Raw genomic sequence first — 12,532 nt, 5'->3', positions numbered from 1 at the left:
GTGGCAGTCCAAACCGTTTTGCTGTCTGGGGCGAAAGACAAGATGGCAGTCTCTCTCTTGTTCTATAGGCAGAATCTGACCAGGCTTTGAATCTTAAATCATAACTGGGCAATGTCTTCCAGCACACTTGAGCTGACTTGGAGAACTCAAGGCAGGCTGTGTGACACACACAAGCTAGTCCTCCCAACACTTTGCTGCTGCTCGCCAACCACCTCTACCCTGCCCTCAGCATCTTCCGCCTGAGGAGGCTGCTGGTCCCTCTCACCCCCAGCCCCCAAAGAGCTGCCTCGTCCAAAAGATGGAGAAGATGAGTAGTAAAGTCATGCTTAAGATGAGAGCCATCAGGTAGGTGAAAATCTGGAGCTGGGGGTTGCAGGCACACGCCCACATTGGGGAGCGGTGGTGGTTGGGCATGATTGTGGTGGCAGTGGTAGCACTAGCCGGGCGGCTTGGCTCACAGTAGCTCTCAATGCTTGGATCTCTCACTGGGCCCAGGTCCAGGGTGTAAACCCTGGGCTGGCAGAGGAAGTACCTGCTCTTGCGCTGCTCCTTCAAGCACAGCTGCCAACCCTACAGGATGATGTGGTTGGGCTCCAGGCACAGCAGGCGCAGGAGGGCTTCATTGGTGGGCAGCTCAGTGACAGGCTGGTCGGAGGGGAGGACAGTAGGGTGGCAGCAGAGTGAGCACTGCAAGCGGTTCTGGGCTGGGGACACCAAGCTGAGAAGAGCCAGGCACTTGATGCAGAAGGAATATTGGCACTAAAGGACCTTGGGGTGCAAAAAGTGTTGTCGTAAGGGTTTCAGCAGATGGGGCATTCAGCCTCCAGCCCCTGGACCTGCTTCTCAGCCATGGGGAAACCCAGTCAACAGCACAGCCTTCTTTGCTACCTAGGAGACTAAAAAACAAGGGCAGGTGGAAACCCAATGACAGTAATCATACAGCAGCATCAATGCAGTGGAACCTTTGGCCCACGAGAGGGAACGTTTGGCTTGCCATAGGGCCGTATTTACTGAGGCTGATGGGAGTTGTAGTTCTTCAACATTGGTGGGGGTGGGAGACAAGTTTCCCAACATCTGGTTTTTACAGCATCAGCAAATGCAAAGAGAGAGGTCCTCCACCCAAGGGAGTTTGCAGTATGAAGTTTAAGAGTGGAAGTAAGCCCTTCTCTTGCAAAGCAATTGATAAGGCAAGGGTGGGAAGATAAACATCCACATCAGAACAGCCTGCTGGAACAGGCCAATGGCAATCTATTTTATTTTATTTTCAATGCAAAATTACAACAAAAATTACAAACATTGAATCCAAAATGAAACAGTACAAACAAGGAAGAAAACCCCAAAACACAAGAGAGGGAAAACACACACACACACACACACACACACACACACACACACACAAACAAAAAAACAAAAAAACCACCACACATCTACAAATAATACCATATCATCATTCTAATCTAATCATTACTGTCAGGGGACTGCCATCGGAACAGGGAAGGGAAGGAGAGGGGCAGTTAGGTTACAGGGAACCTCCGAAAATCTTGTGAAGCAGTTCCCCTTCCTGTGGTGGGGAAAGCCACACCTCCAGTGGGGAAGAGGGGAAGGGACCAGAGGATGCTGCTGGGAGCCTCAGCACCGCTCCTGGGCAAGCCAGCCAGGAGGGAAGCACGCCTCTTCCGTCACCCACCCTGCACAGAGGTGTAAAACGCAAAGAAGGAAGGAAAAGGCTGGGGGTGACTAAGCTATTATGTTGGGGGAGGACCCGGAAATGACCACTCCCGGATTCTGCTAGCGATTGAGGCAGACATGAACTTGTGGTTCTACGCTGTAAATAGTTTTGCACCAAAATAAAACCTGTAAAAGACAGGTTGGAGTCCTGACTGGTTACTCACAAGCAACCACCATTGCCATCTGACAGCAATCCGGGAGTCATTGCGGTTGCTCAAGTGTAACAGCAGAGACACACACGATGAGTCACCTCAAAAAGGGAGCTGCAGGCGGAGGCACTGAGGGAGAGGAGGCGTGGAACGTAGCAGCCATGGTACAGAGGAACGTGGAGTTGGAGCCACACGTCATCGAGCTTGTAGTGAGGCTTGAGGAGCGCAGAGTGCAGGACCAGCAGGTCAGAACCACTCCAGTTGGGAGAAAAGTACCATTGCTGCTGAGCAAGTTTGGAGGGAACCCCCAAGAATACCTGGCATTTAAGACTGAGATTAAATACGCCCTGGACTTGCAAAAGAGGGCCACCCAATGGAAGTGCAGGTGTTAATCGATTCTGGGGCGAGTGAGAATTTTTTCAGCAGAGACTTTGCCTTGGAGCACCAGTTGCACCTGTTACCACTAGACTTTCCCTTGCAAGTCACCACCATTGATGGGAACCCTGAAACCAACCGTCTCCTTGATCTCAGACCCACTGAAAGAGGCGGTCATTAAACCGCTTCTTAAAAAAACATCTTTAGACCCAGCCAATATGGCTGTCAGCTTCGTTCCGTAGCTGACAGAGGCTGGGAATCTAAGCAAGCCAAGGGAGATAAGGACACTGGAATGTGGACTGGAATGTGAGAGGGAGGAGGGGCAGCCGAGTGGCAGAGTTTCAGAGAGCAGAGAGCAAGCAGAAGATAGCAAAGCTCTAAACACCAATCTTAATTCAGAGACAGAAGGGGAGAGGCCGGGAATAGCTAGCCCAAAAACTTGAAGGCGCAAAAAGGTCAGTGAGAGGAGGGAAAAAGAGCGGAAGCGAAAGGTTTTTTTCCACTGTTGGAAGAAGAGGAAGGGGCGGAGTTTAGACTCGGCAACTGCTAACTTGGAGTCAGACACAGAGTGAAGGAGCTCCACAGTGATTTATGTGTTTGAGCAATAAACCTGAGATAATTACTGCCGGTGTCTCGCTTCTGTGGGGGAGAGCCAAGCCATTACAATGGCCAACTATCGCCCAGTCTCCAATCTTCCATTCTTGGGCAAAGTGATTGAGCGTGTGGTTGTTGAACAATTCCAAGCTCTACCTCTCTTTCAAATCGGAACCAGTGAAGGCGGTGAAGGTCCTGTGCGAGTGCCTGGAGGCGGTTGGAGGATGGATGGTGGCTAACAGATTGCGGTTGAATCCTGACAAGACAGAAGTACTCTTTTCGGGGAACAGGGGGCGGGCAGGTGTGGGGGACTCCCTGGTCCTGAATGGAGCAACTGTGCCCCTGAAGGACCAGGTGTGCAGCTTGGGAGTCACTTTGGACTCACAGCTCTCCATGGAGGTGCAGGTGAATTCTGTGTCCAGGGCAGCTGTCTACCAGCTCCATCTGGTACGCAGGCTGAGACCCTACCTGCCTGCAGACTGTCTTGCCAAAGTGCTGCATGCTCTAGTTTTCTCCCACTTGGACTACTGCAACAGGCTCTATGTGTTAGTTTCTGTTTGTGCCACTGTGCAGCTGCTTAGAGTCACAAGACTCTGTTTACATTCAAGAGACAATCCAGGCTGTTGGAAGTCTCACGGAAGACGGATGTGATGTACTGGTTTCCTGTTCCTTTGTTTGTTTCAGTTGCTCTCTGCACTCACAGAGAGAGAATGTGTTTTCTGTCTGCGTAGCTTAGTAATAAAACTCATAGAGATGTGGCCATAAATCTCATCACTTCCGTGTGCTGCTTTGATTCTCTGCATAATGGGAATGTGCCTGGAGGTCTCATCAAAGGCTCAGATCGTTAATCACATCGAAGGACTCAGCCGGAGGAAAATGAGCTTTATCAGCTCGGTCGAACGGAGATTTCAACATTTTTTGTTTCGGGCCCAGAAGAACATCAGAAAGAACGGAATGTAGGTTATCTTCTCTGTGTGTCAAGGGTGGACTTTGAACTTCAAGCCAAAACACTAACCGGCTGCGGCAGAAGGGTGCTTTTGGAATGCAGCTGCTTGTAAACAGACAGAGTCTGCCTTAAAGACTCAGACATGGCTAATCCAAAAGTACAGGAGGCTCTTCAAAATGCGATGGGAATTCCAAAGCTCTCAAAAGGTAATTATCAGGACTGGGTGCAGTATGCAGAGGCTCTGCTAAGAAAAGAGGGTCTGTTTAATGTGATAACAGATGCCCCCCCAGCTCCGGTGACCGAAGCATGGGAGGCTAAGGATTCCAAAGCAAGGGGGACTCTGACGCTTATTGTGTCCCCTGAAGAGTTATGTCTTTTGTGTGACAAGGACTCAGCCCAAAGAGATGTGGGACAGTCTCCAACAGTCACATTTAAGAACAGAGGCTGGTGCTTCTTTGCTCTTTTAGGCCAAGTTGCATGATATGGCACTTGCTGATGGAGCAGACGTACGTGCTCACCTCATGGAAATGCAGAATCTCAGGCATGAGTTGCAACAGCGTTGAATCACCTTTCCAGAGGCTGTGTATTCCTTCATGATTCTACATTCTTTGGGTTCAAGTTGGGAAGCGATTGCCAGCCAGCTTGCTGTTTTGCCTACTGCTCTGCTAACGGTAGCGCATGTTACTGCTGTGGTGTTAAATGAAGCGGATCGGCGTAGTGCTAACTGCATCACTAAGGGGGAGTCCTCACAGATGTCATCCCAGAATGCAGTGGAACCACTAGATGGCGCCAAAGCTTTGAAGGCAGTGAAATGCTACTCGTGTGGATGTCTAGGCCACGTGAAGAGGGAATGTAACTATCCCAATGCCAAGGCAACAGAGCAGCACAGCGAAAGTTCAACGTGTGGAAAAGGCAAAGGTAAAGGCAAAGGTCAGAAGTCCAGGACAACGCAACTCAATGTTAGTTTCTGTTTGCCACTGAGCAGTGCTTTGGAGTCACAAACTCTGTTTACATTCCACACATTCCATACTGTTGGAAGTCTCACGGGAGACGGATGTGACGTTAGTGGTTTCCTGTTCCTTTGTTCCTTTGTTCAGTTGCTCTCTGCTTTCATAGAGAGAGGATGTATATTTCTTTGCTGTCTGCGTACCTAGAAAATAAACTCTTTACAATGTAGCCATAAATCTCATCACTTCCGCATGCTGCTGGAAACTCTGCTTAATGGGAATGTGCCTGAGGCCTCATCAAAGGCTCAGGTCGTTAATTATCGTCAGGGGCGACTAGGCCGGAAGATGAGCTTTATCAGTTTGGCCGAATGGAGATGCCGACATTTTGGGGTCTGGGCCCAGAAGAACAGACTGTAGGTTATCTTCTCTGTGTGTCAAGGAGATTGATGAGAGGTATGTGCTCGAGCCCCAGGAAGCCTGCCAGTCCCTAATTAAGGGTGGTCTTTGAACTTCTAGCCAAAGCTCTGACCGGTTGCTGCAGAAGCTCAGGAGCATGCAAAGGCCTCAAGAAGGGTGCTTTTGGAATGCAGCTGCTTGTAAATAGACGCAGCTTGCTTTAAAGACACAGAAGGCTAATGCCAGAATAATGGAGGCCCTTCGAAATGCCATGGCAATTCCTAAGCACTCAAAAGGGAATTATTTGGACTGGGTGTAGTATGCAGAGGCTCTGCTAAGAAAAGAGGGTCTGTTTAATGTGATAACGGACGTCGTCGTCCCCAGCTCCAGTAACTAAGAATGGGAGGCTAAGGATTCCAAAGCAAGGGGAACTCAGACACTTATTGTGTCCCCTAAGGAGTTATGTCTTTTGCGTGACAAGACCTCAGCCAGATTGATGTGGAACAGTCTGCAACAGTCACATTTGAGAATGGAGGTGGGAGCTTCTTTGTACTTTTATGCCAAGTTGCATGATATGGCACTTGCTGAAGGAGCAGACGTACGTGCTCACCTCATGGAAATGCAGAATCTCAGGCATGAGTTGCAACAGTGTGGAATCACCTTTTGAGAGGCTGTGTATTCCTTCATGATTCTATATTCTTTGGGTTCAAGTTGGGAAGCGATTGCCAGCCAGCTTGCTGTTTTGCCTACTGCTCAGCTAACGGTAGTGCACGTAACTGCTGTGGTGTTGAATGAAGCGGATCGTCATAGTGCTAGCTGCATCACCAAGGGCAAGTCCTCACAGACGTCATCCCAGAATGCAGTGGAACCACTAGATGGCGCCAAAGCTTTGAAGGCAGTGAAATGCTACACGTGTGGACATCTAGGCCACGTGAAGAGGGAATGTAAACATCCCAAGGCCAAGGTAACAGAGCAGCGCAGCGAAAGCTCAACGCGTGGAAAGGCAAAGACAAAGGTCCGAAGTCCAGGACGACGCAACACAAGTCAATGGTCTCACGCCTCACTCCAAAGGTCCAGAAGACGTCTAGATCTTTCTTCATTGACGACTCGGGAGCTACCAGGCACGTCTGTCGGGACAAACACCTGTTCGTGTCTGTTACTCCACAGGAAGGTGCGATTCAACAAGCAGGTGACCACACGATTTCCAGTCAAGGCTACGGAACGGTTGTTCTTCACAGCTCTCAAAATTAGCTCTTATCCTCCAGTGAAATTACTTATACAGCCAAATCGTGAAATTAATGTCTTTTACCCAATAAAGAAGAAGAAAGTCTCTCGACCTTAGTTAGCTAGTCCTTGCTTTAGATTATTTATAAGACGGGGAGACGGACTTCCTGTTTGCGCCTTCCCCGATCGTGCCTGATTCAAAAAAATTTTTTTCTTTACAAATCCAATTTCCGTATTACTCACGGGTTGTTGCTTTTAGAGTCCAATTGTTCACAAGAAGAAGTCAGCGCTCTCCGACCATGGCATGCGGCTTCACTCTGCAGGAGAAGCAGTCGACTCTCAGCACCGCGCCGCTCACCCCGTCCCCCGTTCCGAAGCCTTTAAAAAGGCTCCTTCGCGGGTCGGGGGGGCGCAAATGGTGCCTGCTGAGTCACCAAGTTCACAGGCTTCAGCGCCTGTGATTTCTGAGGGTCCCTGCGTCGCCGCAGCGGCAAGACCCGGATCCTGCGGAGCCGATTCCCTCCGGAGCTCGGAGGGAATCCGCCATTAGCCGATGGCGCTAACCCGGAAGTGCCCAAATTCTAATATTCTTTCAATTAACTGTATTATACTTTTGGGGGGGTTTTCAACAGTCAGAATCAGATGCTTTGATCTTATATTCCCTTTTCCCTAATGAGATACCTTTTATTTTATTATCATTTCTTATGTCATTCATAAATAATTCCAGTGACAAGGGGCAACCTTGTCTTGTCCCCCTCTCTATACAAAATTCTTCTGTTATTTCATTATTAAGAATAAGTTTGGCTTTTTGTTTCCTATATATTGCCTCTATAGCTTTAATATAATCTTCCCCCAGTTTCATTTCCTTTATGACCCTTTTCATGAAGTCCCATGACACCTGGTCAAATGCCTTTACTGCATCTATTGATATTAAAGCAGCCTTTTTGTCTGATCTTTCCTCTAGGTATTCTAGTAAATCTATTACATTCCAACACATTCAATGCCAGAGATCGTCGGTGCTGGCAGAGCTCTGAAAAAGCAATCCTCCCGGATTTACAATGCTACTCCTCCCCCCTGACCCACAGTCCACAATTGATGGAGGACAGAGAATCCTGGGGGTGTTATCCCATGTAGTGAGACTACTTCGCCTTCCCGTACCCAGGTCTCTGTCACGCAAGCCAGGTCAATCCCCTGCGAGACAAAAAAGTCATGCATGGTGGCGGTTTTGTTGCCTATGGACCTGGAATGCACAACACCAATGACAGAGGTGGGTAATCCCTGCTCGCCCTACCCTCGTTCCTTGGGATGGGGCGTAGATTGGAAGGGGTTTGAGCATCACTGCATCTCAAAACCCTTCACCAATAGTGATATCTAGCCCCACCGCCATTCCTCCCTAGCCCTTCAATAGTGGGAATCCTAGACCCCATACTAGCCTCCCCAATAGACGGGTAACATCCCCTCATTAACAAGTCATCCCTGGGCCAGGACTCCTGGGTCAAAATGGTAAGGGGAAGAGGTGAAGCTTTGATAGGGTAAGTATCCCTAGAAGATAAAACCCAACCAACCGCACCCCAAGCGGGGAGGACGGTCCCACGGTGTTTTGTTAACTGTCAATCCCCCTGCGGGAGTATTAATGAGGCATGTGCTATAAAATGGGGATTTCTGGCCAACAAAGAGCCAGCTTTGAATTCGGAAGATCTGTCCATCCTGTCTCACCAGGAGTACAGTAGAGAAGATCGATCATTCTCATAAATTTTTGGAACATTAGGCAAAGGTCCAGATATAGATTGGGTGCTGGATTTCTCCAGACTGTCAGCAAGATAGAGTTATTTAGGTGTTGTTGCCATAGAAATGTCAGAGGTGCCAAATTCCTCATCTACTTCGATGTCGCTTGAAAAGGGAACAGGGAGTTGCACTGATGTCTTTCTATGGGGTAAAAAGCTGTTGGACGTCTTTAAATATTGTGCTCTAGGCTCTACTGTCCTTATATTTTGGGTAGAAATCTTAGTCTTTATACTCATTAGCCTCTTCTTCAGGTCTTGTAATTCTAGGCTTACAGAATTATTTTCTTCCTTTGGGCAGTTAGTATTTCTAGTGTTAAGCTTGAATTCCCTTGTCTGCATTAGCTTTGACTCTATGCAAGGAACCAATTGCCTCCTTGTTTCATCCTTAAATACCCTCACTGGGCGGAGAGAGTGGAACCACCATAGAGTATCCTTTATCTCCATGAGTCGAGATGGGAGGGCTGATGATCTAAAGGTCATAAATAGGCGCGCGATGTTTCCCAAGGTAGGCAGGAAGTGGAAATTTTCTAGATCTGCATTTCAGTAATGGTAATTCAGGAGCTGAGACAAGGACATAGTAATTTGTCTGTGGTTCATCCATCTATGATTGTATCGGTGAATCTCAAGCATTATCTGGTTCGTTTGCAAGACTTGACAGGACCTCACTTCATCCATAGTTCGAGTTGGTGAGTTGTTAACAAAGTCATTTCTTATCATCCTTATAAGCCCTTGGGCATTTAAAGGGGATGAACTGGTATCCAGTTGTTGCTCAATGTTAACTATTTTGGTGAGGATTTCATTCAGTCTTTGGAGAACCAGATCCATAGTTTCTGCAGACAACATGCAAATCTCTTGGTAGGGATGCGTATCCGGAATCGGTTGAAAGCAGGCTCCTCTAATATCTTGTTCTAGAGACATGGGTGGGTCAGCGTTAGGAGCGTTAGGAGTGGGAGGAACCCCTCCTGCTCCTGCTGTTGCCCTCTTGGACGGATTAGCTTTTTCTGGGAGGAGGGGGGTTGGGTCATTGCCATCCTCCTTAAGGGGGGGAAGGTTACCCTAGCATTGTTACTCACTGTTTGTTCTGTTTGTTCCATTTCCTCAGCTTCCTCAACCCGCTCTGTTTCTGAGCCAAGGAAGACGGCGTTGGCTCTCTGCCAATTCTTTGTTTTAGAGGAATTATGAGTCCCAATTATACTATTCTGGCTCTTTGTACCTTGTTTTCTCCTTCTGGCAGGCATTCCGATAATTACCGTATTTTTCGCTCCATTGGACACACCAGACCATAGGACGCACCGGACCATAGGAGGGGGAGAACAGGGGGGGAAATTTTTTCTTGTTCTCCCCCTCTAAAACAAGGTGCGTTCATCCCTTTTGAGGTCATTATTAGGACTTGCAAACTCTGTAAAATATGAAACAATATGTTGTGAGCTGGGAATACTGCCTTTATCAGTAAGAGCATGGCTGAGGACCTTGAAATATTGGATCTTCCTCCATTATAGAGCCCTATCCCCTAATACTATACTTTACGATCTTTTAAGTGATAGTGCAATCTACAATCTATCAGTGATTTGTAGGAGAAAACTGGATTCGATAGGGCTCACTCTAACTGATTTTGAAATCTCTGATCCCAAAGATATATGGGAAATTATCAGGAAGACCCTCACAGAAAAAAGTGTTCTCGCCATGCTTGAGGTTGCAAAGCACAGCACCTGCTCTCCTATCCACCTAAATCTCCCTTTGTGTAGAGATTTCCAAAAGGGATACATGACAAATCTGAAGAAACATGAATCGTGTAGGCTGTTTATGTTGGCCAGATTTAACATGTTTCCCTCGGCGGTAGTGAGAGGAAGATACTTAGCTATCCCAGAATCAGAGCGTCTCTGTAAATGTAGAAAACAGGAACCCGATACTCTAGAGCATATATTCTTTTCCTGTGATTTTGGCAGCTATGCCAGAAGACAATTATTTGAGGCCCTAAAATTTAATAGACAGTTTTTTACACAACCAACTGTTCAGGACCTGCTGGCGGACAGCGATGATCAAATTACTTTAATAGCGGCTGAATTTTTAAGTGCTGTCCATGAAGAAAGAATGGGCCATGATAAAGAGACTTAGTGGTTTTTAATGGTAGGTGATGTTGTTGTGTTGTATTATATTATTTATGTACATTGATTTATTTTTTGGAGTTAAGAATAGGACTGGGATAAATTGTGTTCGCTGAGCCCGTATTTTATACAGTCTGTATATGATGTTTGTTTGTTAATGTGAGGTGTGATATGCCTAATAAAGGATTTTGAATTGAATTGAACAAGGTGCGTTCAAGGTACATTCACCCAGGCTTGTGGGGCTGGTGGTGGGGGGAAGCACTGCTTTCCCCCACCGCCAGCCTCAAAGATCCCTGAAGCCTTTGGAGCGCAGCACCCGCTGCCCTGGAGAGGCTGTGTGCGCAGCCATCCCCAAGCTGGAACAGCAAGACAGAGCCCTCCGCCTCGCTGTTCTGGCTTGGGAACAACCTTGCTAGCTTCTGCAGGACAGCGGGGTGAAGGCACCCCGCTGCCCTGGAGAGGCTGTGCGCGCAGAAATCCCCAAGCTGGAACAGCGAGACGGAGCCCTCCATCTCGCTGTTCTGGCTTGGGAACAGCCTTGCTAGCTTCTGCAGGACAGCGGGGTGAAGGCGCCTCGCTGTTCTGGCCTGGGAACAGCCTTGCTAGCTTCTGCAGGACAGAAGGACAGGACAGAAGGCTGTGCGCGCAGAAATCCCCAAGCTAGAACAGCGAGACGGAGCTCTAGGCTGTGGATGTGGATGTGGATGTGGCTGTGACTCTGGCTCTGGCTATCTTTCAGGTTCTGATTCTGAATGAGGGTCTGGCTCTGGCTCTGATTCATGGTCTCGCTCTGGCTGTGTCTCTGTTTCAGGCTCTGATGCTGTATCAAGCACAGTATCAGCCTCAGCCTCTGTTTTAGACTCAGGCTGTGGCTGTGGCTCTGTTTAAGGATCTGGCGCTGTATCAAGCACTGTTTCTGGCTCTATTTCAGGCTCCTGCCCAGTATCAAGCACTGTTTCAGGCTCTACCTCTGCCTCTACTTCTGCTTCTAGCTATGTTTCAGGCTCAGACTCTGTTTCAGGCTGTGTCTTTGTTTCCTGGCTCCTGCACTCTATCAAGGACTGTTTCAGACTCAGGCTGTGGTTCTAGGTTGTGGCTGTGGCTGTGGTTCTGGCTCTGTTTTGGGCTCTGGCCCTGTATCAAGTGCTGTTGCTGGCTCTGTTTCTGTCTCTGGCTATGTCTCTGGCTCTGCCTCTGGCTGTGTCTCTGTTTCAGGCTCTGACTGTGTATCTGGCTTTGGCTATGTTTTCAGCTGTTTGTCTGTTTCAGGTTCCAACATGGTCTGGAGCACTGTTTTCGGCTCTGGCTCTGGCTCTGGCTCTGATTCAAGGTCTAGTTCTGGCTCTGTTTCAGGCTCTGCCTCTGCCTGTGTTTTAGGGTTTTTTTCCAATTTTTTTTATTGTTTTTTCAAATTTGTAACAAAACAAACACAATACAAATATAAAACATACATAACATGTAACACACATAATGAAAAAAGAAACATAAAAACATTGCTTTCAATACCTAATTTAACTTCATTGTTAACTGACTTCCTCGAATCCCTCCTATCTGAATTTCATTTTATCTCCTTGTAGCAGTTCTCCTAAATCTTAATTCTAATAAATTAAAATCCATTTAATTATTATATATTTTTTATTTTTTTATTAAAGGATTTTTTTTATAACAACAAAAACATAACAATACAATACAATAAACACAACAAAAAAACAAAAAAACAAGTACAATTTCAGATCTTGTTTTCTTATACCTTACTTCTCCGACTTCCTCATGCCTCCCTTTTCTGTATTCCAATTTCTAATCATTTATTCAGCAAATCTTCCCTTATTTTAATTTAGTTTGATCTTACTTATTCTCCTTATCTTATCCATTACTAATAGTAACCATTTATTTTCTAATCCAACATCATTTTAACTTTCATTAATTTTGTAATATTTCTTTAAATAGTCCTTAAATTTTTTCCATTCTTCTTCCGCTGCTTCTCTTCCCTGATTTCGGATTCTGCTCGTCATCTCTGCCAGGCCCATGTAGTCAATCACCTTCATCTGCCATTCTTCCAGGGTGGGTAAATCTTGTGTCTTCCAGTACTTCATTTAATTATTATATTCTACTCTTTTATTAATTCTAATCCCTATTGTTTAACAACCCATTATTATTATAATCCTCCGCCTATTTGTTACTTCCAAGTAACTTCCATTATCTTATATTACAATATTTTGCCAAATATTCTTTAAATTTCTTCCAATCTTCTTGAGTCTTCTCCTCCTTCTGATCATGGATTCTT

General features: G+C 46.8%; 1 pseudogene; it reads right to left on the bottom strand.

The window, feature by feature from the left end:
* Positions 1-261: 261 nt before the first annotated feature.
* LOC128406082 (E3 ubiquitin-protein ligase RNF183-like) lies at positions 262-851 on the bottom strand (annotated as a pseudogene).
* Positions 852-12,532: the final 11,681 nt, after the last annotated feature.

The sequence above is a fragment of the Podarcis raffonei genome, chromosome W, assembly GCF_027172205.1.
Source record: "Podarcis raffonei isolate rPodRaf1 chromosome W, rPodRaf1.pri, whole genome shotgun sequence".
In the NCBI taxonomy this organism is placed as follows: domain Eukaryota; kingdom Metazoa; phylum Chordata; class Lepidosauria; order Squamata; family Lacertidae; genus Podarcis; species Podarcis raffonei.
The sequence above is the reverse complement of the archived record's forward strand: the minus strand, read 5'-3'. Positions and strand labels throughout refer to the sequence as shown.